Below are 7,704 nucleotides of genomic sequence, written 5' to 3'. Positions count from 1 at the left end.
ATCCTCATGATTCAATGAATCGAACAGAGGGGTAGATGAGAAGCAAGAATATTCATCCTCTGCATTTTCAGAAAATATATATGAAAAATCAAGTGGATTTTCAAAGAATTGTCGATACTCTTCATTTTCAGATGATGGACTGACATCCAGTGTGTCCTGTGAATGATCAACAATGGGTGCTTCCGTGGATAGAGATACACATGAAAAATCAAGGATGGCAGGATCACCAAGGAGGTCGGGAAAAAAATGGAGGAGGTATGGACAGACAGGGATGGTCATTTGCTGGCGGTGGATGTTCAAGCTCTCAGTCATGCTCTTCATGAATTTCAGTGCATGTTGGTTGTGCAACACCAACTCCGTCGATAGATCAATCCTTGTTCAAAATACATGTATAGTCTGGAATGGAAGAACACAAGACAGTGTCATCCGAAGGATTATCCCAGTTCGAAGACATAGCCTTAGGTACAAAATACATGTGAAAAGGTATCAGACTCACAACCAAGTCTGCGCAAAAATCATAAGGAGCGATGTTAGGAGGATGTGATGGTTGAATAGAGGTGTGTGCATGCTCTCCCACATCACTTTGCGATGGTGGAGCTATTTGATGAGGGGACGATGGATAGTCACTTGTGACAATGACCATGTTTGTCTGTGATTGTGTAGCTCCATCACCGAGGTATGTTGAGTAGGGTTTAAGCTTGAAATTCTTCTTGGGATTGACAGATTGGACAAGGAAGTATTTGAATCTATCCATGGGACACTGAAATTTCATTTGACTTTTTGAGGCTTCAAACATGAATAGACGGAAGTGCTCTGAAACTCCATGGGTGATTCGTGCAAGGCCTTCCATTGTTTTAACAAATTTTTATCAAACTCTTCAAGATCAAAATGGTGGAAAACAGATCCGATTAAATCACTGAACTGCTTGAATGAGTGCACGGAGTTATGAGGTAGTGTGCCACACCATTGTGATTGGTGGTCATGAAGTGTGTGTGCAAGCAACGAAAACACCTCTATTTCATTAAAATCTTCCATGCCCTACATGGTGCATGGAAATCATCTAAGTGCTTAGGCCAGGCCACTTCGCCTTCACCATCATACATGATTTGCGAAAAGTGATCCCAGAACTCCCTCTCGACGTGAAAGATATGTCTGTTGAACAGACATTTCGGAGGGTGAACTATAACAAACTCCATGATAGATGTGCGAAGATTCAAAACAGATGATGAGGGCCCAGCTTGTGATTGGGCCCTCCTTCTAGCACCAAAATGTTGATGGTGTTGGACCAATCAACATTTCAGGGGATCTCCTCGATAAGAAGTCCCAATTAGACCCCAGACTATTTGGTGTAGGAGTCCCAACAGTGGGTTGTATGGTAATACCTTGACCATGATTTCGCACAGAGGAAAGTAAGATAACTCTATTGGTAGCAAGGGTGTGACAGCTACAGTGAGCCAAGGAAGGTGCATGAGAAGTTCTAACACATGGGGGTTGAGACGAGTGCGCTCCTTGGAAATGTTTGATAGCATGTAGTTAAGAAGGCAACACACGAGAAAATATGCATCACAACATGGAAGGCAAGTTAGCTAGCAATCCAAAGTGATGGTTAAACTAACAACACATTTTAGAAAGATTCATACATACATACACAGGTAGCTATACATGCATGCGTAAGTAAACATATACATATATCATTTAGAGTAAACCAGATAACATAGAATACAGTACAACACATGCATGAAATGTGCCAACTCTTGTTATATTAATAAGTGTAAGTTCCAATGATACAGTACATCCATGTCCATTGGTAACATTGAAAGGAATATAATGAAAAATCAATCTGGTAGTTCCGTCTTGGTTTACAGGGGAAAATCTTTGTGTATATGTGTTTTATGTGTTATGCTCTCACATTGTTTATTTTCTGTGTTTTAGAATTCGTATGCAGGTAATTTCTATACGGGGTTAAAACCTACACACCCAAGATAACTCCAATTGACATATGTAACTTTTATATATTACAAAACATATCTAACATTTAGACTCTCAATAATCTAAATAAAGTATTTATATTTCTTAAAGTATCTTTAATAATAATGATTTATTAATAATATTAATTGACAAACCAATTATTGAAATTCAAAAGTATATATTTATACAATTTTAATAAATTATAATATATACTCATATAATCCCAGCTCGGGGTGGTAAACACATTAAAAGTGTGAGGCAAGAGGAAGTATGCAACCTACTGTCACCTGATCATTGGACGAGGAGGATGGGTTAGCTCACTCTCCACTTTCCCACACATGATACCAATTAATATGGTGAGTACACTCAATGGCTCACACCTTAAGGCAAGTCTCAAGGCAAGTGATATCACAAATCCTTAGTTCATCGTTACTCCTCTGCTTTGGTTTCCTAATTCTACAGGAGTGGTGAAGTCACTCCCCACCCTCCTCTATCATCTGTTAGCATGGAGGATTGTTGTTTCAATTTTTGCTACTGGGGACTGTACAAGTCCTCTTGATCTGGACATCCTTCGTATTGAATTTTAACCTATGTTGTATGAATTTTTGGTGGTTCCTTATCCGAGTGAGGTTGGAGTCATTTTGGTCCTCTATAGTTCTTTTCTTGTGCTAGACATCTATCTCAACAGGGAGAGGGGCTACCGGGATATCATAAATCCCCTACTCACAACATGGGTTTCCTCTGGTTGCACCAGGGAAATGAACTCTTCCACAATTGGCTCTTTTGGTCAAGGTATTTTTTAAGGATTCAAATATTATGCCTATTTATAATATTATAGGTGAATATTCTAGTTTGAAAAGTCATACATATAGAATGTAGGTGAATATTCAATAAAAAACATGTAATTTACTATTAAAATTGGTAAATTTTTGGCGCATATATATATATATATATATATATATATATATATATATATATATATATATATGAATTTTTTTAACCAAATGGGTGAATACTTTTTTCAAAAAATGTCCAAAAACTAGCCAATTAGTGAAATTCTGCCCTAAAATTTTCCTTGTTCTTGGTTCGATGAGGAATCATAGTGATAGTCTCACGAAATCCATGGTGCAAATCTTTTGGAACTTGAACAACCTCCCTTTGGTTATCAAGCAGGTGCTTCCTCTCACCTTAATTTCCAAGTTTTGATTGCAATTTCTCACTCTCGATTTTATTACCTTGAATTTCCAAGCAAGACAATAGCTCCCAATCATGGTTGGCACTCCCACACGACATATTTCTCACTGACAATATCTTTGTCATTTTGGTTTTTCTAGCATGTTCTCTTTTTTTGCATATATATGTACTCACATAAACACTCTCTATAATAATAGCTTTTGTATCCTCAATATTTATTTTTGGACAAAAGACTAATTATTCAATTGATAATCTAGTTTCCCATAAGTAAATCACAAAAGATAATAGTTTGATATATAACTGTTTGATGAATTAATAGTTTGTTTGACATACAGGGTGCATTGGAGTTGCGGAAGTGGTCCTAATACCAAAGCGGAAGCTGTAGCTCTCTGGGGTCTCCGTGGTTCAACAGCGTCCTGCGTATCCCTCACCTACAGATAAATTAGACAAAGAAAATAAGAAAGATTGTCTAATTGTTTTGGGAGACCCTCTTTCTTATTCAAGATTTATTGAAGGGCTCCCATCCCACGGACACGGACAAAATATTAGAAAATCTGACAAAAAAATTAGAAAAATATTAGAAAATTTATTTTCAATAGCATGTTTCCATTTCCTTTGTGATCTCAATAAAAATACGAACTTGTGTCGATGAAAGTTGAAAATTCAATTTGAGAGATTTAAAAATCGATGGTCACATCAACTCCTTTCTTATTCTTTAAAGCTAAATAAATTAACATTACACACTTATAAAAGATTGCATTATCGGGGCCAGGGTAGGTCCACGGGAAGTTATGATGTGTTTATCCGACTAAGATAGTTGGGCTTCTCGTCGGCTTCGGATGTGTTTGAGAGCTCAACATTCGACTTGACCGTTGGGATTGGACTTGTTCGGTCTTCTATACTAATACTAAGGAAATCCCCATTAAAATTCTCATATAAGCTCTCCTTTCGCACCCATTCTCCGCTCGCACCCATTTCGAAAACAGTCCTCTTCGAGAATGAAAACAAGTTACCTAAAGCATCGAGTATTTTGAAATTTATTCTCGAGAAAGAGAGTTCAAGGCCTTGTTGAATTGGATTGATTGATCAGTTGCTGTATCTGTAGTAAATGGTACATACCCACTTGCTGAACCGTACTGATTGAGTTCGCATTCAGGGCCAAGCCTCTCCAGTTGCGGTTTTTCAGTTTTCTATTGAGATTTGTCGAATAAGAGGAAAAAATGTCTCTGGAACCAGATTCTACTCCCAGCAGGGTCCCTCCCCATTGGTTTCCAGCACTTCTCCCTATCCTCCTCCCAGAAGTTCGTTTTGTCAGAGAAGGCACGAGGCATTTTCCGACGATATGTTCAGGAGTGCCACGGATTTACAGGTTTCTAGCGCAGAAAGTAGTGGATCGCAAGGTCGTTTGGCTTCACTGAAAGCAGAGGAAGCTGCTAATAGGAGGTTTCAAGCTACAGCATGGATAAAGAGCATGGTTGGTTCTCTAGATATTCCATGCGAGCCATCTGAGGAGGAGTTTCGTCTTTGCTTGAGAAATGGGATCATATTATGTAATCTTATCAACAAGGTTCAGCCAGGCACAGTGTCTAAGGTCGTTGCAAATCATGTTTCATCACTTCCTCCTGAGGGACGGCCTTTATCTGCTTATCAATATTTTGAGAATGTTAGGAATTTTCTCGTAGCTGCTGAAGAGATGAAGTTGCCTACTTTTGAAGCTACTCATTTAGAGCAGGAAAGCTTGCGGCCGGGTTCTACGACAAAGATTGTTGACTGTATATTGGCGCTGAAATCTTATTATGAATGGAAACAGTGTGGAGGAAACGGCTGTTGGAAATATGCAGGCCCTTTGAGGTCCCCCGTGATTCCACGAAGCGCAGGAAATTTCCTTCAACGCTCAACTCCTTGTGTGCCTGTAAGGGACACTGAAACTCTGCCAGACCTATCAAATATAAACATGGATGACGGAGAAAAACGACTCGGTGACATCTTTCAATCTAAAGACACAATGGGAGCTTGGTTAAAGCGGTTTGCTGTAGAAATGACAAATGACAAGGGAAATGTTGATCAGAACCTTGTTGAAGCCATACAAACTGCTGCACCGGGCTCGATGCAAGCATTCATAAATCTTATCATTGCATTTTTTGCAGAAAATAAACAATACAAATTTCCCCTGATTCAGAAAAGCCAGGATCAAGACAATCAACTCCTTTTGGATTCTCCACACCAGAGAAATGGTGACTGTTCACCTTTTCAAAGTCAGGATCCAAAACCTTTGCATATAAGTCAGGAACATCAGATGCGTTTGGAAGCACAAAGAAAAGAAGTCAAGGACATAAGAGACTTATTACTCAGAGCACGGGAAGATGTACAAGGGTTTCAGGCAGAGTGGCGAAAGCATTTTGAATTGCTTGATAACCAGGTCGCAGGAATTTCTAATGCTGCTAGTGGATATCACAGAGTTCTGGAAGAAAACAAGATCCTTTATAATAGCCTTCAAGAACTCAAAGGAAGCATAAGGGTATACTGCAGAATCCGACCCCATTTTGGAGGTCAATCTGAAGCCCACAGTGCAGTGGAATTGATTGGAGAGGATGGATCCCTCCTGGTCAATACATCCAAAATGGGCAAAGATGTACAGAGGATATTCAATTTTAATAAGGTTTTTGGGCCATCTTCTACACAAGAGGAAATTTACACGGATACACAGCCATTGATCCGATCTGTAATGGATGGTTACAATGTCTGCATTTTTGCATATGGTCAAACAGGATCTGGGAAAACCCACACCATGAGCGGTCCAACAGGTGCTTCTGAAAAGGAGATGGGAGTCAACTATAGAGCACTCAGTGACCTCTTCGAGTTGTCTCAAAAGAGGAAAGATTTAATGGTGTATGAAGTCTCCGTCCAAATGATAGAGATATACAACGAACAAGTGAGGGATCTTCTCGGAGCATACACCTCAAGCAAGAAATTAGATATTCGAAATAATGGTCATAAGGATTTAATGTACAGGATGCTATACTTATGCCTGTTAAAGCAACTTCTGTTTTTGGATTTGATGAATTTTGGCCAAAAGAATCGCACTGTTAGCTATACTGCACTAAATGACCGCAGCAGTCGTTCTCACAGTGTGTTGACTGTGCATGTGCAAGGTACAGATCGTGTTTCTGGGTGTAACCTTCATAGCTGCCTTAATTTGGTAGATCTTGCTGGAAGTGAGAGGGTGGATAAATCTGAAGTAACTGGAGATCGTTTGAAGGAGGCACAATACATAAACAAGTCCCTTTCATCTCTAGGAGACGTTATTGCAGCATTGGCACAGAGGAAGTCGCATGTGCCATATCGAAATAGCAAATTGACTCAATTGCTTCAGGATTCATTAGGGGCAAGGCAAAGACTGATGTTTGTGCACGTAAGTCCTGAACCGGATTCATATGGAGAGACAATAAGCACCCTTAAATTCGCTGAACGGGTGTCCTCTGTTGAACTTGGTGTTGCACGTTTGAATAAAGAAAGTGGAGAAGTTCGTGAGCTTAGAGAGCAGGTAGACAGTTTGAAGAAGGCGTTGGCGAGGAAAGAAGCAGAAGTAGCACAGTTATAGAATATGAGAGAATCTCCACTTATTGACAAACAGAAACTCCAAACGCCAATGCGAACTCGTAGATTGAGCCTTGAAGGGCCTGGAATAAGCAAAGTTGAGGTACAAAATGGTATTTATAGTTTTGGGATGGCTACCCAAGATGACAAGTTGGTAGATTCAGGGGAGAGAGCCAAGCTTAATGAGACGTCGATAGGCAAACAAAATGGCAACCGTCAAAGTAGTCTGGGAAATGACCGTAGAAATTTATCAGGGCTAAAAAGTGGTGGTACAGAGGGTGAAACAAATACAGGAACTGATACTGTGGCTCCATTCGCATCGAAAAAGACTTCTCAAATTAAAAAGTCACTACAGTCCTTTGGAAAACTAATCAATGGTGAAAAAAGATCTACAATTCAAGTTGAATTATCACCCCCTGTCTGTAGCGGTGAGCGAAGATTATCTAGTGGTGGACAGAGCCAACCATCTCAAACAGGCAGCAGCCACTTACAGTGGTCAACAATTCAGGAAGTGGTCACCCTAGGCGAAATTCACTTGACGGAAAAGCACCCGTGGGATCGAAGATAACAGCTTCTCCAAATGGGCATGCAGGGCGAACTTGCAAGACACCACCTGATCAGCAGGCGATGAAGGTGGGAAACCCTGATGTAATAACCTTCAAAAAGAGATAAACTCTGCACCAGGGTTGGAATTTGACGGTCATTTTGACCGTCAGAGGCCATTTTGCCGGTAAAATACATTGAAATTTTTTAAATTACCGTCGGCGTGAAGTCCTTGGAAGGGGCAGAACGTATTTTTGACGGCTAAGGTTATCTTTTGAAAACGTCATTAATAGTTTATTTAGATACTGACCCCTTTCCATTTCAACTTTGGAACGGACAATATAGTAAGTCCATAATGACCTTATCAACAAATAAACTTAAATTTCGAATCCCTGCCTGCGG

The 7,704-nt window shown here is 39.8% G+C and overlaps 1 pseudogene; it reads left to right on the top strand.

Annotated features, from left to right (window-relative positions):
- The first annotated feature begins 4,504 nt into the window (after positions 1-4,504).
- LOC149171246 (kinesin-like protein KIN-14L pseudogene) lies at positions 4,505-6,763 on the top strand (annotated as a pseudogene).
- Positions 6,764-7,704: the final 941 nt, after the last annotated feature.

The sequence above is a fragment of the Pinus tabuliformis genome, chromosome 4_2 (assembly GCF_031772625.1).
Source record: "Pinus tabuliformis cultivar Carrire ecotype Pingquan chromosome 4_2, CPIR1, whole genome shotgun sequence".
Lineage (NCBI taxonomy): Eukaryota > Viridiplantae > Streptophyta > Pinopsida > Pinales > Pinaceae > Pinus > Pinus tabuliformis.
The sequence above is the reverse complement of the archived record's forward strand: the minus strand, read 5'-3'. Positions and strand labels throughout refer to the sequence as shown.